At 50.0% G+C, this 23,742-nt stretch overlaps 1 protein-coding gene across 1 annotated transcript in view; it reads right to left on the reverse strand.

Annotated features, from left to right (window-relative positions):
- Positions 1-23,742, reverse strand: part of SHISA6 (shisa family member 6) — a gene marked incomplete at its 5' end in the record, with an annotated part of 145,833 nt that overhangs the window by 90,817 nt on the left and 31,274 nt on the right. The window lies entirely within an intron of this gene.

Below are 23,742 nucleotides of genomic sequence, written 5' to 3' on the forward strand. Positions count from 1 at the left end.
GGGGGGGGAGGAAGGAGAGCCCTCTGCAGGCGCAGGGAGCTGCGGGAGGGAAGGAGGGAGGGTGTGATGCTGCTGCCGTGGGAGGGATGCGGGGATGCTGGAAGGAGGGGGGGATGCCAGGCCATCCATCCTCCTCCTCCTCAGAGCTCCTCGGGCTCTGCCCGCTGCCTGCTCCCTCCCAGCCCCCCAGCTCCCCTCCCTCCAGCTCTGGTGCCCTAGGAGATGCTTTCAAACCCTGCCCAGCTGTCTGACTGCACCAGGAGCCCGTTTCCATGGCAGGAGGAGATCGTGAGCCCCAAATCGGGCTTGCTGTCCCCAAATCCCAGAGGGGACAGCAGGACACGGCCGCTCCATCCCACCAGGGTGGGCACCCGTGGCCTCATGGGCACCCACAGCACCCTCTCCCGTGTGCTGCAGCCCCACAGAGAAAGGGAACACAGGGACAGAGCTCCTGGAGGCTCCTTTTCCCATGGGAGCCCTTCCCAAAGCCCTGCTCTGCTTGTTCATCTGGGAAATCGCACAGACTGAAGGGGCAAAGGCAGCTCTGGGATCCTCTGACACCGGGGGTGCTCGGCCTCCCTTCAGAGGCACCAAAGGCAGATAAAAATAACCCAAGACAATGCAGAGGAGCTGTTTGTCCCTGCCCCAGGCCGGGGCCAAGCCCCTGCCCCTGCCTGTCCTCAGAGCTGCTTTTTTAGGGCTTCACGTTCTCCTCCAGCTGCTGCCTTGCCCTTGCATCTGCACACATAGACCCATCCTCCAGGGCAGGTCCTTGTCCTTTGGATCCATTCCCTCCCCACAGGGATGTTCTGGAGATGTTTTTGGATGTGTTATCCACGTGCTGCTGGCTCCAGAGCCTGCCTGGAGGAAGGGTTAAACCCCTGCCTGGCTCTGGGTCAGCCTCCTCCTGTCCTCACTTGCTTTCAGACAGTTTCTCCTGGAGGGAACGTGCGTGCAGGCCCCGAGGCTGCTCTGCAGCTGCTGGAGAGGGCAGCTCTGACTTCCAAGGGCACACAGAGCCCCTCCGAATGGGGCCCCTGCATGTCCTGCTGGGCTCTCTGTGCCTGGGAAATGCCTTTTCCATCCGTGGTGGGGGTTTGAGGGAGGATAAGAACAGAGGCAGGGGCTGCAGGGATGGGGCTGTGGTTGAGGAGTGTGACGGTGTTCACAGGGGTCTGAGGATGAGGGAAGAGATGAGGATCTGACTCCATGTTACAGAAGGCTGATTTATTATTTTATGATATATTATATTAAAACTATACCAAAAGAATAGAAGAAAGGATTTCATCAGAAGGCTGGCTAAGAATAGAATAGCAAAGAATGATAACAAAGGCTTGTGTGTGGGACAGAGAGTCCGAGCCAGCTGGGCTGTGATTAGCCATTAATTAGAAACAACCACATGAGACCAATCACAGACGCACCTGTTGCATTCCACAGCAGCAGATAACCATTGTTTACATTTTGTTGCTGAGGCCTCTCAGCTTCTCAGGAGGAAAAATCCTAAGGAAAGGATTTTCCATAAAAGATGTCTGTGAACACGGTCACACCAGGTAAAGCTGGGAGGAAGGAGAGAGGACCAAAGGCTTGGGATGGAACCTCCCAGTGCTCTTCCTTCAGCCTCACAAGTGGGAGACTCCTCACAGCCCTCAGGGGCTGCAGCAGTTCTGGTGTGAGCTGCAAGGAAGGGATGTGAGCATCCCCAAGGTGTGGGATGTGCTTCATCCCCCACTGTGCTCCTCATCCCTGGCATTGGGGCAGATCTGGAACGCTGGAGGAGGGAACAGAACCATAAACTTCATTCTCTTTCCTGCCTGTCCCCAGCAGGAGAGGCTCAGTAAACAGGAACTGGGTCATTCCCTCTCTCCAGAGGAGCTGGTGTGAGAGAAACAGTCACAGAATAATTATGCCACATAAGCCACGAGAAAATGCCTTTTCTGAGCAGCTTCTGGGGACACATGGGAACCTCTCTGGCTTTTCAAACTCAAAGGGACTTTGCTTAAGTTCCCTTCCAAAGGAAACTGCTTCAGCTCATTATTTGCAGACAGCATCTGTCACTTTTCTATGCCAGTGGCTGCTGATCGTCCTCAAAGAACATTGTACAAATGTGCAGACTGCTGTGTGCTGAGAAAGGACTGCTATTATATCAATTTTCCACTTGAAAGCAGCAATAACAGCAAATAAAGCTGGAGCCACATGACTCTGCTGGATCTGGGGCACTCACGGAGCCATTCACCCTCCCGGAAGGGTGGGAGCCTCCCTGGGGCTGTCCCAGCACAAACTGGTTCTCCTGGTGGGCAAGGCAGAGCCAGGGGCTCAGCCTGTGCCCCTGGGGAGCTGCCCAAGGAGTCTCTGTCACCTGCAGGAGCAGAGCCCCAGGTGACACCTGGCTTGTGCGCCCTGTCCTGGGGTCCAACCACCCCAAAGTGCAGTTCCTGTGTAATGGACACAGCCAGGCCTAGGCCAGCCACCACTGGAGTGTCCTCTCCTGTGGGACCAGCAGGAGCTGAACCCACAGCTCCTTTTCCAGGTTTTTGTGCCCTGTCCTGGGGTCCATCCCACCCCAAAATGCAGCTCCTGCGGGATGTGGGTGTGATGGACACAGCCAGGCCTTCACCAAGCACCACTGGAGTGTCCTCTCCTGTGGGACCAGCAGGAGCTGAACCCACAGCTCCTTTTCCAGGTTTTTGTGCCCTGTTCTGGAGCCCAGCCCCAAAATGCAGCTCCTGTGGGATGGACACAGCCAGGCCTTGGCCAGCCACCATTGTAGTGTCCTCTCCTGTGGGATCAGCAGGAGCTGAACCCACAGCTCCTTTTCCAGGTTTGTGTGCCCCGCTCTGAACCCCAACCCACCCCAAAATGCAGCTCCTGTGGGATGTGGGTGTGATGGACACAGCCAGGCCTTGGCCAAGCACCATTGGAGTGTCCTCTCCTGTGGGATCAGCAGGAGCTGAACCCACAGCTCCTTTTCCAGGGCTAGGGGGCATCTGGTTTGTCTGCTGTGTCCTGGGGTCCAACCACCCCAAAATGCAGCTCCTGTGAGAGATGGGGATGTGATGGACACAGCCAAGCCTTGGCTAACAGAGCATTGGAGGTGTCCTCTCCTGTGGGATCAGCAGGACCCACAGCTCCTTTCCCAGGGCTGCATCTAAAGGAAGGACAAAATTGAATAATCTGCTCCTCTGGAGAAGTCAGCAATGGGGAAAGCCAAGGAAATTCTGGGTGAATTCTGCCCCTGTGACCCTCAGCACTTCCTGGAAGGTCAGCAAGATTTGCCAAGTTTGGGTTTTGTTTCAGACACAGCTGACTCTTTAAAAGTCTTTGTGGAATGCTTTCGAAAAGGTTGGTTTCATTGGAGTTTTAAAAGTGCCTTTCAGTGTTTCCATACCGAATGGATTTCACACAACATCTCCAGTTCATTTAAAAGGCCTTAAATATCTGGATACTTTTCAAAAGTTGAAAATTCCTGTTTCAGTCCTGTCACAGCTCATCTTTTCCATTCATTATGTTTTGCTTAACCTTTTGAGTAAAGACGCTGCCATTCTCCCAGGGCTTGTGCAGCATTCTAACAGCAAGTGGCAGATTTGGAGAATCTCTGTGGGTTTCAGGGAGCAATAATCCCATCTCCTGTGTCACACTGCAAACTCCACGTGCTGGACCTGCTCCAGAGGCATCCAGATTGAGAATTGGATGGTCCCTGTTAAAAATTCAGCCTGGTTCTGCTCTTACTAAAACCAGCTGTGCTGCTGGGATTGGTGATCCCAGATTTGGGGATTTGGGCTGGAATTTCCAAAGGGGTGTGGGCAGCAGGGCCAGGAGGGGATTCTGCCACTGGGAGACCCCACGGGAACAGTGCCCAGCTCTGGTGTCCCCAACATCAGGGACAAGGAGATGTGGGAACAGTTTCAGAGGAAACCTGGAGGTTGATAAATGGACTGGAGCACCTTGTTGGGGTGGTGTGAGGGTCCCCAGGATGAGGTGAGAGATGAGAATTGACTCCAAGTTCTCAGAAGGCTGATTATTATATTATATTATATTATATTATATTATATTATATTATATTATATTATATTATATTATATTATATTATATTATATTATATTATATTATGTTATATTACGTTATATTACGTTATATTACGTTATATTACGTTATATTACGTTATATTACGTTATACTATGTTATATTACATTACATTACATTATATTTATTATATTATATACTGAAACTATGCTAAAGAAAGAGAGACATCAGAAAGCTGGAAAGGAATGAATAATAAAAACCTGTGACTGACCAGAGAGTCCGACACAGCTGGACAGGGATTGGCCATTAAGTTAAAACAATTCACATGCTGGGTAAACAATTCTCCAAATCCCATTCCAGAGGAGCAGAACATGGAGAAGCTGAGGGTTCTCATCTTGCCAGGAGAAGAAATCCTGGGGAAGGGATTTTTCAGCAAACCTCCCAGTGACAGCACCTCCCCTGTGGAGCCAGGCTGGGAGAGCTGGGATTGCCCAGCCTGGGGAGGAGAAGGTTGTGTGGAGAGCTCAGAGCCCTTCCAGGGGCTGCAGGAACTCATCAGGACCTGTTCCTCATCAGGAACTGGAGAGACAGGACGAGGGGGAGTGGGTTCACACTGAAAAAGGGAAATTCGGGTTGGATATTGGGAAGGAATCCTGCCTGGGAGGGTGGGCAGGCCCTGGCCCAGGGTGCCCAGAGCAGCTGGGGCTGCCCACACCACCAAGGTCGCCACTAATCCACGTCCTCAAGTGCCACCTCCACACGTTTTTTCAACACTGCCAGGGCTGGGGACTTCACCACCTCTCTGGGCAGCCCCTTCCATTGCTTGGCCACCCTTTCTGTGCAGAAATATTCCCAATATCCACCCTGAGCCTGCCCTGGCCCAGCCTGAGGCCGTGCCCTCTGCTCCTGTGCCTGTTCCCTGGAGCAGAGCCCAGCCTGGGGCTGTCCCCTCTGTCAGGAGCTGTGCAGAGCCAGAATTTCCCCCTGATCCCCCTTTTCTCCAGGCTGAGCCCCTTCCCAGCTCCCTCAGCTGCTCCAGCCCCTTCCCAGCTCCATTCCCTTCCCTGGACACGCTCCAGCCCCTCCATGTCTCTTATTCTCAACATCTTTCTTCTTCACTCATTTATTTATAGCCTGGGATTTTGAAAAAAAAAAAACAACCTGCATTTAAGTGAGAGGACACGCAGGGTAAACACCTGCCTGGCTGGGTGGGTGCTTCAGGAGGCACCAGGAAAACAACACAGCAATGTCAGGAGCTCTCCCAGATCCTTGGGAAACCTGGCAAAGTGACCTTGGGTATCCTGAGGGGTGGGGGATTCTCCTGAAGCTGCTGGGAGATGAGGATGGTGCTGCTCTGCCTGCTCTCATTGGGTTTTTAAGTGCTCCGGGGTGAGGGCTGGTTTTGCACAGGGGATGTGGCAGCGACCAGAACCAGGGAGCTCTGAAGCAAGGCAGAGCGTCTGGTTCCTTATCTGAATCATGGGCACAACAGAAACAGCATAATGAGGGACAAAAACGCTGCTTTGGAACAGGAATAATGGCAGTAATGCGATAATGGCAGTAATTACAGCCCTGGTGTTAATTGGGTGATGGGAGGGTGCTCAGCAGGGCTGGGATCAGGAGGGGAGCACAGCCCAACACAACAGGGCAATCAACCCCTGGGAGGGGGGAAATGGGCAGGAGGGGTCCCCAGGTGTCCCCAGGTGTCCCAGCAGCTGGATTGCTGGTGGGCGGGACAGGAACCTCAGTGGGGTCACAGCTGAGGTGTCACAGACATCTTTTATGGAAAATCCTTTCCTTAGGATTGTTCCTCCTGAGAAGCTGAGAGGCCTCAGGAACAAAATGTAAACGATGATTATCTGCTGCTGTGGAATGCAACAGGTGCATCTGTGATTGGTCTCATGTGGTTGTTTCTAATTAATGGCCAATCACAGCCCAGCTGGCTCAGACTCTCTGTCCGAGACACAAACCTTGTTATCATTCTTTCTTTTTCTATTCTTAGCTAGCCTTCTGATGAAACCTTTTCTTCTACTCTTTTATTATAGTTTTACTATAATATATATCATAAAATAATAAATCAAGCCTTCTGAACATGGAGTCAGACCCTCATCTCTTCCCCAGCCTGCAAACCCCTGTGACACGGTCACACTGAGTCTGTCCCTGCTCTCTGGGGACCTGCCCTGCCCACGCCACCTCTCTGAGCACCAGCAGCCCCATCTGAACTGATAATTCCAGGGGATTTTGTTGTAATGGAGGAAAAATGGGCCAATTTCAACCCACCCCAGCCTGAGCAGAGTGTCTGAACTCAGGCTCTGGGGCCACTGCGGCTCTCAGGGGTTTACATTGGGTGCAACAACACTTTTGTGTCATCACCGCTGAAATCCTCAGCACCTCGGGGAGCAGCTCCCTGTCCTGCAGCCACACAGTGCGGATCAAAGCTCTGAGGCCCTACTGAAATCCCATTAGTCAACAATAATGATAATTACAAATGAAACAGAAAATCACAGAATGATTCGGGTTGGAAGGGACCTCAAAGCCCATCCAGAGCCACCCCTGCCATGGCAGGAACACCTCCCACTGTCCCAGGCTGCTCCCAGCCCTGTCCAGCCTGGCCTGGGACACCTCCAGGGATGGGGAAACCTTCCCTAGACCTGTCCTGAGCAATCCCAGCCTCTGCTTTCTGCTGAATAACGTGGCTCACAGCCTGTGCAGCCAATCTGAGAGCCCTCAGCTGCAGTTCATATCCACTGAATGCATCAGGAGGCAGCTGCCACCCAGTCTGGATAGAGAAGTGACCCTGGCACAGGGGCAGGACCACCCCAGATGTGCCCCCAGGGCTGGGCAGAGGGGGAAAATCATTCCAGATGTGCCCCCAGGGCTGACAGGATGGGATCTGCCATGGGGTCGGTGTGAGGGGTCCCTGAGCAGGGACTGGGCCATCAGTGCAGGGGATTGCACCCCTTGCTGTCACCTCTGTCCCCCCAGAGCAGGCAGGGCTCATCTGGGGCTTTTTCTCTTTGGTCTGAGACTAAAAAGTGGAAGAAAATATTTTGCTCTTTGGCATAAGATTAAAAAGTGGAAGAAAATATTTTGCTCTTTGGTATAAGACTAAAAGGTAGAAGAAAATATGGACACCCTGAGAGCCCCATCAAACCCTGCTTGAAAGCAATTGGAAAAAAAATTAAAACATTAAAATTAAAAATAAATTTAAAAATAAAATAACTAAACTTAAAAATAAAATGAAAATTAAATTTATTAACCATTGAAAGCAATTCAATGGTTAATAAAATACAGGCAAATCCTTCCCTTGGTATTTCTTCCTGGGAAAAGGATGAAACTTTTTTTTTTCCTGAGTATTAAAAAAGTAAAGAGAGAAAAATCCACCTTGAGAGATACAAGAAGCACGGAAGGGTTCAGCCTAATTAATTCTGTTCTTCAAGTCATTATCACCTAGCAGCAGGTGCAGAGGAGCTGCCAGACAGACTGATACTGAGCTTTGGAGTTAAACTGACCCCAGGATTGCTGAGATCTCCTCTCCCAGAGCAGAGGGAGTGCAGAAGGGGTTCCTCTCCCCAGCACATGGAGAACCAGGGCACAGGAGGAAATTATTTGTGCCTGGGGTGAATTCTGCACAGCAGCATTGCTGAGTCCACGGCACTGCAGGTGCCCCTGGAATTCCCATTTTCCAGAGCTGCTCACACATGGGAACACTGCACTTGTTCATGCGTTTGTTTTTATTCCTTCCAGGACCTGAAGGAGCTACAGGAAAGATGGAGAGAGATGATTGACAAGGGATGGAGGCACAGGACAAAGGGGAAGGGCTTTAAATTGAAGGAAAGCAGATTGAGAGGGGATATTTGGGAGAAATTCACCGCTGTGAGGGTGGGCAGGGTGCCCAGAGCAGCTGGGGCTGTCCCTGGATCCCTGGCAGTGCCCAAGGCCAGGCTGGACAGGGCTGGGAGCACCTGGGACAGTGGGAGGTGTCCCTGCCATGGCAGGGCTGGGATGAGAAGAGTTTTAAGGTCCCTCCCAACCCAAACCATCCTGAGATCTGGGATTCTTTGGCTCCCCAGCTCCTCCTGCTCTGTGCACCCTCCCTGTCTCCTTCCTTCCCCTGCCATGGGGCCCTGCTGCCTCCTGCAGCCCCAGCCCCACACAGCCCCAGAGCTGGCTCAGAATCACAGAATAATAAAGCTGGAAGAGAAATAACCGCCAAAAAATAACCATGAAAAATAACCAGTCCCAAAAAGTAACCACAAAAAGTAACCACAAGAAATAACCACAAAAAAAAAACACAAAGCACCAAAAATAACCAAAAAAATAACCACAAGAAATAACCACCAAAAAATAACCATGAAAAATAACCACCAAAAAATAGCCACCAAAAAATAACCACCAAAAAAACCCCACCAAAAATAACCACAAAAAGTAATCACCAAAAATAACCACCAAACATAACCACAAAAAAAGCCAAAGAAAATAACCACAAAAAATAACCACAAGAAATAACCACCAAAAAATAACCACCAAAAATAACCACCAAACATAACCACAAAAAAACCCAAAGAAAATAATCACCAAAAATAACCACCAAAAAAATAACCACAAAAAATAACCACGAAAAATAATCACCAAAAATAATCACAATAAAAACCCACCAAAAAAAACCCAAAGAAAATAACCACCAAAAATGACCACAAAAAAACCCACCAAAAAATAACCACCAAAAATAACCACCAAAATAACCCACAAAAACGAACCACAAAAAATAACCACAAAAAGAGCCCACGAGAAATAACCACAAGAAATAACCACGTGGGCCTGGAGTCAACACCCAGAAAAGTTCAGTTAAGGAAGGAGCCAAATACAAAGAGCAGGGGAAGGGAGAAGGAAGAGGAGCCAGGAATTTGCATTCCCACGATTGAGGAGATTTATCTGCATTTCTGGTTAATAGAAGACATTAATTGATTCATGTTTTTTATGGCTGCACACTGAGCTATTTCTGTCTGGAAGGAGACACTCTTAAATGGAATGAGTCAGAGCAGACCTGTTATGTCACCCTGGGACCCTGCAAGACTGGTTAATAGCTCTGAAGAAATCAAGTTGCTTCACAGGGCTATTTTCTCTTCAGACATCAAAAGCAGAGCAAAAGGAGAGCAGTTCTGAAGGCTGAAAATGATTTTTTACACGCTCCTTTGCATTTGACAAATAGCAACAGGATAATCAAAGAGCTTTGCTCTTCACAAGACACTTCCACAGATGTCCCAGCAGGATTTATCCTTCCAGCTGAACAGGAGCTCCTGGAACGTGCCTGGGGGAAGTCCTGGCAGGTCCCAGCTCCTCAATTCACTTCCTGCCAGATTAACTTTGCAAATCAAAAGAGAAGGAAAGCTTCTTTTTCGTCTTTAAAATATTTAGGAAAACATAGGAAGGAATTCCTCCCTGGGAGGGTGGGGAGAGACTGGAATGGATTTCCCAGAGCAGCCGTGGGTGCCCCTGGATCCCAAGGCCAGGCTGGACATTGAGATTGGGAGCACCTGGGACAGTGGGAGGTGTCCCTGGGACAGGGGAAGGTGTCCCTGGGACAGGGGAAGGTGTCCCTGCCATGGCTGGGGTGGCACTGGATGAGTTTTAGCTTCCTTTCCAAACCAGACCATCCTGGAATTCTGTGACATTCCTCCAAGCCATTTGTCCCTAAAAAGGCACCCAAACTCTACCCCTAACACAAACCCAAACCCTAGCCCTAACCCTAAACCAAACCCAAAACCAAACCCTAACCCAAACTCTAACCCTAACCCTGACCCTAACCCAAACCCAAACCCTGACCCAAACCCAAATCCAACCCCAAACCCAGCAGCCTCCCAAACTCCATCCCTGGGATCCCCTGGGCAAGGGGAGGCTGTGGGGCAGGGGGCAGTTCCAGCTGTGGGGCAGGGGGCAGTTCCAGCTGTGGGGCAGGGAGCGGGTCCAGCTGTGGGGCAGGGAGCAGTTCCAGCTGTGGGCTGCCCTCCTGCTCTCCCTGCCAGGACCTCCTCCTCTCTCTGGAGCTCTGGTTTGAGGCACAGGACCTGTTTTTCAGAGGGTTTAGAGCAGAGAACAGCAATGGCCTGATCTGTTTATCTCGGATTCAATCAATTCCTGCAGGAGGAGGATGAGAACAGCCCCAGCTCAGGGAGGCTCTGAGCAGCTGGAAGCTGATGGACTCCATGCCGCTTCTTCAGGGATATTATTTGTGCTTTCAGAACAGAGCCACAAAGGCACAAATAAATCCGGCTTCTCTGGGAAACTGTCCTTTATTCTGCTCCCTGGCAGGCACGGGGGGTGGCTGGAGCAGGTTTGTGGCAGAAGCATTGTCCCTGCTGGGCCCCAGAGCTGCTCAGGGAGTGCCAGGGGAGGAGGAAGAGGAAGAGGAGGAGGAAGAGGAAGAGTGCTGCATCCTGCAGAGCTGTCCTGGGGGAATGGCCAGTCCTTGCTGCACAGCTCCTGCCCTGATGGGACCCTGCTGGAGACATTCCCAGCTCAGACCTTCCCAGCTTCCTCCCAAAACCCATCCATGGCACAGCTCCTCACTCCTGGCTCCGTGCTGGGGCTGCCCTTCCCTCTGAGCAGCTCCCTGGGCTGGGCTGGGAGCTCTCAGCAGCCAAAGCTCTGCCCTTGGGTGGGCACAGGACAAGCTGGATCTGCACCTGTGATGTTTGGAGAGGCTGGACACAGTTAAAGGAATAAAGTGGGGATTTATTAAAAAAACCTTCAAAGGATCCACCTGGGGCAGTGCAAGAGCCCAGCCAGGGCTGCACCCAGGATGGATCCAGGATGGACTCAGGGTCAGGAGTTCTCACCCTTTTATGAATTCTGGTCCATTTCCACGCTGGGGTTCAGTGTCCAATCCCAGCTCCAGGGGATGCAGTCCCACCCTCCCAGGTTCTCTGCTCCATCCCCTGCTGTTTGCACTTTTTGGGGCTGAAGCTGCAGCGGTGTCCTTGGTTCTGGGGCTGGGAAAGGATTGTTCTGTGTGCCTGAGCTGTGAGGAGACCTTGCTGACACTTTCTGTGGAGTTCAGAGTTATTTACCAATGCAGTGCAGAGCCTGGGAAATATGAAAGATAAAACTGAAGGCATCACCTGAAGCTGCAGAAAGGTCAGAAGGCCTTGAGAAGGAAAAGGTGAGAGAGCTTGGCATCAGAGCTGTGTCCCCTCAGCAGAGCCACAGGGCTGTGGGGGTGTCACCTCTGTCCCCAGCCCGGGCTCAGGGAGCTCCAAGGGTGACCCAGCCCTCACTGAGCAGCTCCTGCTGCCCTCACTCAGGGTGTCCCAGTTTCCCTCAGCTCCCAGCACAAACTGGGCTGAGCTGAGGGTATTTCTGGCAGCCTGTGGGTGCACAAGCCCTGCCCTGGGGGCTGAGGGACAGCAGGAGCTCAGGGAGGTTCCTGCAGCCCCAAGAGCCTGAAGCTCTCCATGCTCCTCCTGAGCATTCCAGGACTCCCCTCTGTCCCTCTGGCTCTGATTTCTCCTCCCCACAAAACCCCAGGGCTGTGTCCTGTGTCCTGCCTCCTGTGACCCCTCAGAAGGCTGTGACAGTGACACCCAGGGTGACCCTGGGACAACAGCACTGCCTGCTCTCCCTTCTGAACCCAGCCTTTCCATCCATGCCTTCCACACAGAGAGGAGGAGCAGGACTCCCCAAGCTGCCTTCTCTGGCCCAAATCTACCTCACAAACTTTTATCCACAGCTCCCTCCAACACAGGCACTTTCAAACTCCTAATTCCCATTCTGCTCCCTAATCCAAACCTCAGGTTGTTCTCATCACCTATCTGTGAACTGGCTCTATTTTTAGGTTCCTGCTTTAAGATGAAGATGAGGAGATGCCTTTTATAGACTGAGCACTCCTGCTATCCGAGCAGATCTGAACTCAGCTGTCACATTCATATTTTCTGAAAAATCCTCTTTGCCCAGGATTTCTTCTTCTGGGGAGCTGAGAGGCCTCAGAGAGAAAGGAAAGCAATAATTATCTCATTTGCTTCTCCTGTGTTTTGCTGCTTTGGAATGTGGTTGGAGATTGTTTATCCAACAGGTGATTGTTTGATTGTTTCATGTGAATGGTTTTAACTCAATGACCAATCACAGTCAGGCTGTGTTGGACTCTGCAGAGAGTCATGAGATTCATGATCATTCTTTGTAGCCTTCTGTAAATATAATCTGATATGATATGATATGTTATAATCCTTTTAAGAACATGGAGTCAGATTCATCATTCCTGCCATGAGGGACCCCAGAAAATACCACCCTGCACCCCAGTTAGTGGTACTGCAATAAACCCTGGTGCCTTATCTGAGGCTGAAACAACAGGGGCCCTGTGCTGACAGGACACGCAGAGGTAGCAGTGGAGCTCCTGAAGGGAATGCTGAAGGGCTGTGTTTCCAAAGAACAATCCAGGAACTGTCAGCACAGACCTGGCCACACACAGAGCTCAGCCCTCCTCAGAAATGGGGCTTGAAGCACAGCTGGGCTCAGCAGATCTGCAGCTCTCTGCCTGCACAAATATTTTACACAAATATAAAATACAAATATTTTCCTTATCATAGCTGGAAGGTGATCCCTGAGCTCAGCCTGGTCCTGTCCTGATCCCAGGGCTTGAAAGAACTCCCAGCAGCAAATCCTGGAGTCAGGGAGCAGTTCCCAGGCTGCATTCCTTCTGGGGACAGAAACTGGGCATGGGAGGAGGAGGGAAAGGAAGAGGAGAAGGAAAAGGGAAAAGAGATGGAGAGGAAGAGAAGAGAAGAGAAGAGAAGAGAAGAGAAGAGAAGAGAAGAGAAGAGAAGAGAAGAGAAGAGGGTTCTAACACATCTTGAGTCCATTCCAGGTTCAGGGGAGAGCTGCAGACCGCCTTTCCAGCAGGGGCAGGTGAGCAGCAGCACCGTGGGCTGCTCTGCATTGCTCACACCGGTTGATTTTCTGCAGCAGGTCCAAGGCAGTGCCACTGAAATCCATCACAAACTCCCAGTGTTGGCAGGAAATGGGCTTGGACTCAGCTCTGTGGCTCTGGGCTGAGCTCCAGGGCTGCGTGGCACCACAGGAGTCACTGGCAGCCCCAGCTCTCTGCTCATTCACTGGCTGGCAGGACTCTCCAGGAGGCACAAGAGGTGCCACGAGAAGATCTGTCCCTGGCCAAGGGCTCCCAGCTCCATGGATCCTTTCCCAGGGTTGGAATGCTGCTCCCTGCCCTGCAGCCACTCATGGAGGAGAGGAAGGAGCTGCTCCTGGTTTTCACCTGCCAGGCAGAAAATCCCAGGTTTAACACAACCGTGGCCTGCCCCAGGTCGGGTTCTGGCAGCTCTGCTCCATGGGAACACCAAGGTGATGCCTTGGAAAGGAAACCTGAGCCCTGTGGCTCCAAAACCTCTTTTCTGATGACTGTGGAATTCACATTCTCTGAAAAAATTCCTTCACCCAGGGTTTTCCTCCTGGGAAACTGAAAGACAGTGAGAGAGGCCTCAGAGAAAAGGAAAACAATTTTTATCTCATTTGCTTCTCCTGTGTTGTGCTCACATGTGGAATGTGTTTGGAGATTGTTTACCCACAGGTGATTGTTCCATTGGATTCTGCTGTGAGTTGTTTTCACTCTTTGGCCAATCAGGGCCAAGCTGTGTCAGGACTCTGGAGAGAGTCACGAGTTTTCATTTTTATCTTTTTAGCATTCTGTAAGTATCTTTTCTGTATTCTTTAGTATAGTTTAGTTTATTATTCTTTAATATAATAAAATTATAAATTAGCCTTCTGAGAACATGGAGTCAGATCCATCATTCTTTCCCCTCATCACGGAACCTGCATTCACAGCAGATCATGAGTCCCTCCCAAGGAACTTTGGCAGATAAACTGTGCTCAACGCACTGGCTTTGCTGGAGCAGTAGATTTTTGGGATTTTTGGGAGTGCTCAAGCTCTCCATCTGCCAGACTCTGACCATGTTGTTGTGGAGAGATCACAGATGGTTCAGAATTACAGATCCCTCTGCAAAGTCCCCTCCCTGCTGCCAGGAGTCTCCAGTTCTTCTCACAATATTTTAATTTCTTATTTGCAATTGGCAAGCAGGATTAAGAGCGAATGCAGCCCTGCCAAAGGCACATAATCCAGCTCCAGGGTGAGCCTGCATCGAGGTGAAATTCCCTGTTTGGGGAGAGAAGCAGCCTGAGATCCTCAGCGACACCACACAAGAAATCAGAAGGGCTCTTTATGCAAACGGTTCTTGATCATAAATAGAGAAAAACACGTTCTTCAAAGAGGAGCTGGTTGCAGGCAGCTGCAGCTCCAGTTTCACAGACAGCTGGGCTGTACCTGCCAGCTCTTCCCCAGCTTTCAGCTCAGCTTTCAAAGGTATCTGCCAAAACATCCCTGAGAGCTGACAGACTCCCCGTGAAAGGGCAGCCAGGAACAGGCAGGGCTCCTTTCTTCTCCTCTCAGCCACTGTCACTCATGCTGTCACCCTGTTGTTGCACACAGAAAGAAGAGGGATCCATTCTGGAGCTCCAGGTGATGATTGAAGCCCATCCATGGAGCTCAGCAGAGGGCTGGGTGCAGCAGATGGGAATCAGGGGAGTGAAAACTTGGGGAATTTACCTTGGCATGGGAACAGGAGGAAACCTTCCAGTGGAACACTCAGCAGCGGGGAAGGAGAGTCCCAAGCTGTGGGTCTGTCCCACACAAAGCCAGGGGAGCCCTGTGACGTCCCAGATGCCAAAACACCCGGCTAATCCTGGGTGATCACACCCAGAAAGGCCCTGGTGGCCTTTCGCTGCCTCAAACACAAGATTTTGGCTCCCACTGTCTCTAGGAGAGAAAGAAGAGACAACGCCAGTCCTGTCCTTGTCCACTTTGATCAGGCCAAGTCAAAAATGCCAGAATCAGTGGATGGTGAGGAATGGGATCTCCAGGAGACAAAAGGCTCCCTTTCCATCTGACAGCTGGCTCCGGAGCAGCCCCAGGGATCTCCTGGATCTCCAGGTGCTCCATGGCCAGCCTAGGGCCATCTCCCTGCAGCCCCAAGGAACAGAAAGCTCCAGGGAGGTTCTCAGAGTGGCTGCCAGCCTTTGTGCTCATTGCCGCCAGTGTGGGACACGCTGGCTGCTCTGTGAATTTGGAATGAAGTTTGAATTGGACCTCTGAGTTGCTTTAGATGGTGCAATTTATTTTTCATATCTTCTACATAGGCAGGAAGGGTGAATCCTGCTCACATCTTCACCACATGGCTCAGAAGGTCACAAGACCCTCAGTTACAAGGCCTTTTAAGGATTTATTTGTTGTAAATGCAGGCAATCCCAACGAGGGGAGAATGATGAATCTGACTCCATGTTCTCAGAAGGCTAATTTACTATTTTATGATACTATATTATATTAAAGAATGCTATACTACACTAAAGAATTCAGAAAGGATACTTACAGAATGCTGAAAAGATAATAATGAAAACTCCTAACTTTCTAGAGTCCTGACACAGCTTGGCCCTGATTGGCCAAAGAGTGAAAACAACTCACAGCAGAATCCAATGGAACAATCACCTGTGGATAAACAATCTCCACACACATTCCACATGAGCACAACACAGGGGAAGCAAATGAGATAAGAATTGTTTTTCTTTTCTCTGAGGCTTCTCAGCTTCCTAGGAGGAAAAAACTGGGTAAAGGAATCATGTTCAGGGAATGCCACATTTATTGGCCAATAAAACACTGCTAACAAGGATATTTATGTTTTTGACCCAATCCTTAAATAGTTTGTTTTATGGACGCATGCTACAGTGTGAGCTTTCTTAGCCAATCGTGTTATGGCACACAAACCTACAGTAGTACACTCTAAAACTTGTTACCTTTGTAAATACTTTTATTTTTCTGCATCTTAAACTCTAAAACTCTAAACTTTCCTCCACTTAGCTTTACCTGTCTCTGCTTTAAATTCCAAATCCACATTCTCACTTCCACCACCTGAGTTTGGGAGCTTTTTCCAAGGTCTCTGATCAGATCCTGGCTTTAATTCTCATCTTTGGCTTGCAGGCCCAAAGTTCTGAGAGCTCTCTGCATTCAGATCCCACCAGGCTTGGAGAGCCCCATCCCTGAAGGCTCTGCCCAGGTTCCTGGGGCAGGAGGATAGGAGCCCCCCAGCTCTGCTGTCTCACTGCTCCTTGCAGAAGGGGACACCGGGGGCTGAGGGGGTTTTGCTGCTGTCCCCCCATCCCTTCCTGTCACAGACATCTTTTCATGAAGAATCCTTTCCTTAGGATTTTTCCTCCTGAGAAGCTGAAAGGCCTCAGGAACAAAATGTAAACAGTGGTTATCTGCTGCTGTGGAATGCAGCAGGTGGATCTGTGATTGGCCCATCTTGGATGTTTATAATTAATGGCCAATCACAGTCCAGCTGGCTCGGACAGAGAGTCCAAGACAGCTGCCTTTGTTATCATTCCTACCTATTCTTAGCTTAGCTAGCTTTCTGGTGAAACCTTTTCTTCTATTCTTTTAGTATAGTTTTAATGTAATATATATCATAAAATAATAAATCAGCCTTCTGAAAAGTGGAGTCAGATCCTTGTCTCTTCCCTCAACCTGAGACCCCTCCCAGGGCTCAAGGGAAGGTGAACACCGTCACACCTTCCCACAGCCCTGCAGCCCCTGGAATGTTTCTCCCTCTCCTCCCACCTGGCTGCTCCCAGGGCTATAAAAACCAGAGCTGTCCAGACTCTGCCGAGAAATGGCCGGGCCATGTCTGAGGGAGGTTAAATAATTCAGAGAGGCTTGAAATGTCCTTTTGAGTCATGGAATGTTCCTGCACAGCTCCCAGGCCCCCCTCCACATCCCAGTGATCCCATTTCCCAGGCAATACAATTAGGTGTCAGAATACATAGGGCTTGGGATTCATCTGGAATCAGGAATGTGGGTGATCTGAACCAAGGCAGAATGGAAATAATCCGAAATGATCCAGGATAAACAGAAAGTGATTCATTGGCATGCAGCGGGCTCAGGCTGCACAGCCCTCCATTGATGGGATTTCTAACAAGTGTTTAAGGACCCAGCACACCTAACCCTCAATTTTTGCAAATCTATTCACGGCAAGTTACAGGTGCAGGTGTGAAAAAAATGTTCCTCCAAGTCCTGCCTTCGCCTGTAATAATGAGTGTGCTGCGAGTGGGGATTACTAATGATGGGGGCAGGCAGTAAATTCCAGCCTGGAGCTGATTCATTGCGTGTTTTGTAGCTGTGCTGGGCCCAGGAAGTTGTGACAGGTGTAATATAAGACCCCAAAATAACAAATTAAGGGTACAAAGCAGCGCTTTGGGAAAGGAACTGGAACACAGAGCTGCAAGCCAAGCAATGGGGAACCAGCCACGGCAGCAGGGAACCAGGGCAGTGTTGGAGGGGTAATCAGAACTCTCAAACTCCTAATGAGGAGCAAATTAATAAATCTCTTCTCTCCCACTCATCTCTGAATCATATTTACAGCCAATGGAGCAGCAACCCTGCTGGTCCCGAGGCAATGGGTGTAAAAGGGGCTCAGTTTGGGGTGCCCCAAGGCAGCAGGGTGTGCCAGAGGGACAGCGGGGCCAGCCCAGTGTCCCAGCCTGCAGCAGCTCCATGCTCTCCATCAGCTGAGGCATCTGCACTGAGACTGGTTTGCATCCAGACCTGTCAGTGCTGAAATACAGAACCTGTCAGAGACAGCTCAGCCTGCAGGATGGGCAGTGAGGGAACACCATGGATGGGAGATCAAAACATCCCAGGGGGAAATGACCTGCTCTGGTGCTGCACAGGATGTCCCAGCCCTGCTGTCAGTCAGTGATGCAGGGTTCTCTGGATTTAAGGGACAGTGGGGAAGACAGGTTTGGACACTTTCACAGACATATTTTATGAAAATTGTTTTTGTTAAGATCTTTTTTCATGAGAAGTTGAGAAGCCTCAGAAACGAAATGTAAACAATACTTATCTACTGCTGTAGAATGCAACAAGAGCACTTTTGATTAGTCTCATGTAGTTGTTTTTAATTAATGGCCAATCACAGTCCAGCTGTCTCAGGCTCTCTAGTCAGTCACAAGATTTTATTATCATTTCTTTTCCTTCCTTGCTAACTTTCTGATGAAATCCTTTCTTCTATTCTTTAGCATAGTTTTAGTATATAATTTTCTTTTAATATAATATATATCATAAAATAATAAATCAGCCTTCTAAAACATGGAGTCAAGATTCTCATCTCTTCCCTTGTCCTGAAACCCCTGTGAACACCACCACAGGGCATGAATAAACAGCAGCAGAAACTGGCAGCTGGCTGGGAGCACTGGGTGGCAGGTGACAAACTGGCACCTGGCTGGCAGGTGGAAATGAGTGTGGAGCACCAACCTCATGGGGGCCTGTAAATGTAAAGATGAGATGGGGGCACAAATGAGAGACGTTAACAGACCCTCTGACCGATTTTAACAGCAGTTCTGAAAGATTTGATTTAAAATGTGTGTGTGTAAATTGTTTTGTGCCGTTCTGATTCGTTTTGGTAGAGTTCTGGCTGCTGCCAAAGAGCTGCTCTGAGGGTCACACAGGCACAGCCTGAGCCCTGGGGCACTGACTCTGTGCTCCTGTCTCCACAGCCAGGGGAGGCATCGCTCCAGAGGGAGCAGCAGGGCTGGGAAAACTCTGGAGCTTCCAGAGAGGAAGGGATGAGACAATGGAGCTGCCACCCAGCTCAGCTGGAGACACCAGAGAAGCTCAGGAAGGTCTGATTGTGATCTAAATGAGACCCCGAGCTGCCTTTGCCTCTCCATGGCTGGGAAGGTCCTGCTGGACATTTGTTACTCTGGAGGACCTTTCCCTGTGTCCAAACCCAGAGGCTGAACTGCCAGCAGGGGCTGGTGCTTTACCCCTGGCTTTGCCTGAGTGACCCTGCTGGCACCAGGCCCCATCTCCTGACGCCTTCAGGTTCAGCTTTTCTATTTTTCAGATTCTGTGCTGCTTTAAAGTGTGTGGGTCTGGGTTCACATCAGGGGATGCTGAGCTCTGTGCACAGAGCAGGGAGACAAAACAATTCCTGCTCCGGCTGGGGACCAAGGACAAATGATCCAAATCTCAGCCCAAGAGCACAAACCCCGTGGGCTGGAGAGAGAAAAACAAGCGGGATGGGACTGCATGGGCTAAAGCTGGAATGGGACAATGAACTGCAAGATGCAAATGGAGTTCATCTGGTGACATGGTGCTGCTCATAATCTGCATTTGCTACACCCATTGGGAGAGGAGACTGGGCTGTGCCAGGATCTGGGGAACAACCAACGTCCTCACTTTGCAGCGTCCTCACTTTCCAGCATCCTCACTTTCCTGCATCCTCACTTTCCTGCATCCTCACTTTCCAGCATCCTCACCAGGAACAGAAAATAACCTCCCTGTTTTTCACACTCTTGCAGAGCCACCAGGAAAGCAAAGGAGCTGTTGAGTGCTGACCAGAGGTTTTCATCTGAGTTATCATCCCTCCAGAGCTCCTGCTGCTGGCCCAGACTGCTGAAACCCAGGGAGCTCCATCCCACTGGGAAACTATTGGCAAGGTCTGAGACTGGGAGTAAAAAAACAACAAAACCAAAGTAAAAAACAACCAAAACCAAAATAAAAATCAAATAAAAACCAGATAACAGGTTTTTATGCAGAACCCCAGCAACATGATGTGGGGTAGGCAGTGTGGAGTGGATGTGCTCCCTCTCCAGGGTGTTTATCCCAAATCTGTGGTGTAAATCCCCTCCAGGCTGGGTGGGTGCCAGGGCTCTGGGGAGCCCTGAGGGCACAGCCCAGGCCAGGGTGGGACACAGGCAGTGCCAGGACGCTCAGAACAGGCTGAGGGAGCTGGGATGTAAATCACAGAGGGGTGAGCTGGCTCCTGTCTCCCACGTGTGTCCCCGGAGCTCTGAACCCTCCCACGGCACCAGCAGCAGCAGGAGCTGCTCCCACGCAGGAATGTGGGATCCATCCTCCCTCTCTGGGGGCTCAGTGCCCTGCGCCCTCCCAGTGAACCCCTCAGAGCTGCTGGTGGTTAATTCCACACAGAACTGAAAGCTGCTACCTCAGAACCAACCATCCAACCTCCTCCTACCTAACCCGGGATGAGATCAGCCCTGCCTTGTGCCTTACCACAGCCTGAGGAGCCAGGATTCACCCCTGGGCCATCCTGAGAGCAGAGGAACTGCCCATGGCTTGGGGAACACACACTGGAATGGCTCCAGAGCCCTCATGGCCCAGGGGAATGTCATGGAAGAGCCAAGAATGCCCATCCTGCCCAGCCTGGGCATGGCACACACGTGGATCTGCTGCTTTGGTATCCATGGTGCTTTGGCATGGCTCACGTCTTTGTCTTCTGCCCAAAATAGATGAGCTCTTAAATATTACTCAACACTTGGAGTTCTGCCACAGCTCAGCTGAGAAAACACCAAAAATGTGTCTCCCAGTGCAGAGAAATATTGAGAGAAACTTCACTGGCTTCGTGTAGTGCAGGGCAGGACGCTCTGCACAGGGCAGGGTGAGGTTGTCTGGCTGGAGTGGAGGGTGGAACACAAGGGCTGGAGCTGGGAAAGGACAGAACCTGCTCATCTCAGCGGGAATAGGAGAAAAGAGCACAGAACCTGCTCATCTCAATGGGAACAGGAGAAAACAAGACAGAACCTGCTCATCTCAATGGGAATAGGAGAAAAGAGCACAGAACCTGCTCATTTCAATGGGAACAGGAGAAAACAGGACAGAACCTGCTCATCTAAACAGGAATAGGACAAAAGAGCACAGAACCTGCTCAATAGAAATAGGACAAAGAGCACAGAACCTGCTCATCTCAATGGGAACAGGAGAAAACAAGACAGAACCTGCTCATCTCAATGGGAATAGGAGAAAAGAGCACAGAACCTGCTCATTTCAATGGGAACAGGAGAAAACAAGACAGAACCTGCTCATCTCAATGGGAATAGGAGAAAACAGGACAGAACCTGCTCATCTAAACAGGAATAGGACAAAAGAGCACAGAATGGTCTCAATAGAAATAGGACAAAGAGCACAGAACCTGCTCATCTCAATGGGAATAGGAGAAAAGAGCACAGAACCTGCTCATCTAAATAAGAATAGGAACAAAAAGCACAGAACCCACTCATCTAAATAAGAACAGGACAAAAGAGCACAGAACCCACTCATGTAAATAAGAATAGGAACAAAGACCACAGAACCCACTTATTTAGAAATAAGAATAGGAACGAACAGAACCCACTCATCTAAAGCCCTGGCTGAAGCTCTCACCCCTCCTTACAGGTATTAGGTGATGGCTTCAAGCTGAACTCAGGAAATCTGAGTTCAAATACAATACAATCTGAGTTCAAATACAATATTTCCCCAAATCAAATCTGTCACACAGTATTTCCCCAAATCCAGCCATTTCAGGCACAATCCCAATGACAGAACCCCTCAGGCCCCCTGTCACAGCACAGACAGACAGTCAGCTCATGTCACAGGCACAGACAAAGCCACGCACGAGCACAAGCAGGTCCTGCAGCAGCTGTGAGGTGTCATCACTCTCACCACCCAGCAGTGGGGCAATCTGCCACTAGGAAACTGGAAATGAACATTACAGCACCGTTCAAAAACCAGGCGGATTTCCAGGCAGCTGAAAGGTAAATTCTAAGGCCAGTCCATCCTGATGTCTATAAACACCCCAATATTCATTTATTGAGAGAACAAAGCCTTTTGTTCTGTTTGGAACCCCCCTCCCTGTCTGAGGGCTGTGGTGGATGACCAGGCTGCATTCCCAGTGCCCACTGTCCCCCCTTTGCCAGGGACAGGAAATGTGCTCTGGAAAAGGTGTGGAAACCCCTGGACCCCTACAGGAGAGCAGAGCCTTTGCAGCTGAAGGAGGAGAGGAGGTTTTGTTCTCACCTGGAAGGAACTGGGAGCAGCCTTTTTGTCCAGCAAACTGCTGGGAGGTGCCTCAGGGGTGCGAGGTGAGGACAACTCACCTGCCTGAGGGCTGGGTTTACAGCCCTGCTCAGGCATCTCCAGGGCTTGGTGGAGCCCATCAGGACAGCCCACTGCTGGGGCACCTTTGCTACCTGACCCTAAAAACGCTCCTGATGTGGCAGGACATGAGCATAAACCCCTTGGGATGGGGACACCTTGTGTGAAATGTCACCCCTGGCTCCTCCCTGGAACCAGAGCAGCTCCAGCCCACCTGAGGTTCCTCTGCTTCCCCTCCCTGGGTGCAGAGCTGGACCGGGACTGCAGGGATGGGGTTATAAATCTGGGATTGGAGGGATTGGGTTACAAATGTGGGATTGCGGGGATTGGAGAACAAATCTGGGATTGCAGGGATGGGATAACAAATTTGGGATTGTAGGGATTGGGTAACAATTCTGGGATTGCAGGGGGTTGGATAACAAACCTGGGATTGCAGGGATGGGATAACAGATCTGGGATTGCAGGGATTGGATTACAAATTTTGGACTGTAGGATGTTGGATTACATATCTGAAATTTCAGGGTGTTGTATTGCAAGACTGGAACGGCAGGGTATTGGATTACAGGAGTGGGATTTCAGGGTATTGGATCACAAATCTGGGATTGTGGGGTATTGGATCACAGATTTGGGATTGCAGGGTATTGGATTACAGGGTATGGATTACAGGATATGGGATTACAGAGTATTGGATTTCAGGGTATTGGATCACAGATTGGGGATTGCAGGGTATTGGATTTCAGGGTTTTGGATCACAAATCTGGAATTTCAGGATATTGGATTACAGGGTATTGGATCACAGATTGGGGATTGCAGGGTATTGGATTACAGGGTATTGGATCACATATCTGGAATTTCAGGGTATTGGATTACAAGTCCCACGGGTGCTGCCTCAGCCTCAGTAAACTTTATTTAAGCACACACAGACATACACAGACAATATACATATATTTGTTTCTTCTCTGACAGTTCTACAGGACCGACACTACTTTGGATGACACTCGTGGAGAACTGGAAAAAGTTCAGAAAGTGTAGGAAAAAAAATAAAAAAATAAATTAAAAAAAATAAAATATCAAGGTCTTTTAATCATTTGTGAGTCACGGTCATCCACAGAAACAACACAGGAGCGTTCAACCAGGCGAGCACGAGGACACAGTACATTGGTGAGAGAGGAATCTCCACATACATCGTGTCTGCAGGGGGTACAGCAGTCTTGGGGACACAGAAGGGGACAGGAATGGCACATGCACCCCCGGTGTCACAGCCAGGCCACCGGTGGCACTGGGGACAGGAGGACACTCCGAGCACGTCTCACTGTACACCAGAAAAACTCACCAAAAGCATCATCAGTGAACATTGCCTGGGGTTGTGGTGGCACCAGGACACGGCTCCGGTGGCACCAGGACCCCCTGGATGTTCGGATATTTGTGTTAAAGCTGTCTCTCCACAGATATTTATATACAGTACATGTACACAGAACATACACACAGCAGCACATGTCGATTTTTTGTGGTTTCCTGTTTTGTACATTATATCACAGATTATAGGAACACAGAAAATATAGGAGCTAAAAAGAAATAATTTTATAAAATATTCATCATAACCCCCACCCCCCCACCCCACCATCTAAATAAATAAATAACTAAAAGAAAAGCCCAGAAGTCAAAGAAAGGAGCTCCAGCCCCACAGTCTGGAAGGGGTCACTGCCTGCCCTGGGACAGATGGACATTGCTGA

This window comes from Geospiza fortis, unplaced genomic scaffold (assembly GCF_000277835.1).
Source record: "Geospiza fortis unplaced genomic scaffold, GeoFor_1.0 scaffold485, whole genome shotgun sequence".
NCBI lineage: Eukaryota > Metazoa > Chordata > Aves > Passeriformes > Thraupidae > Geospiza > Geospiza fortis.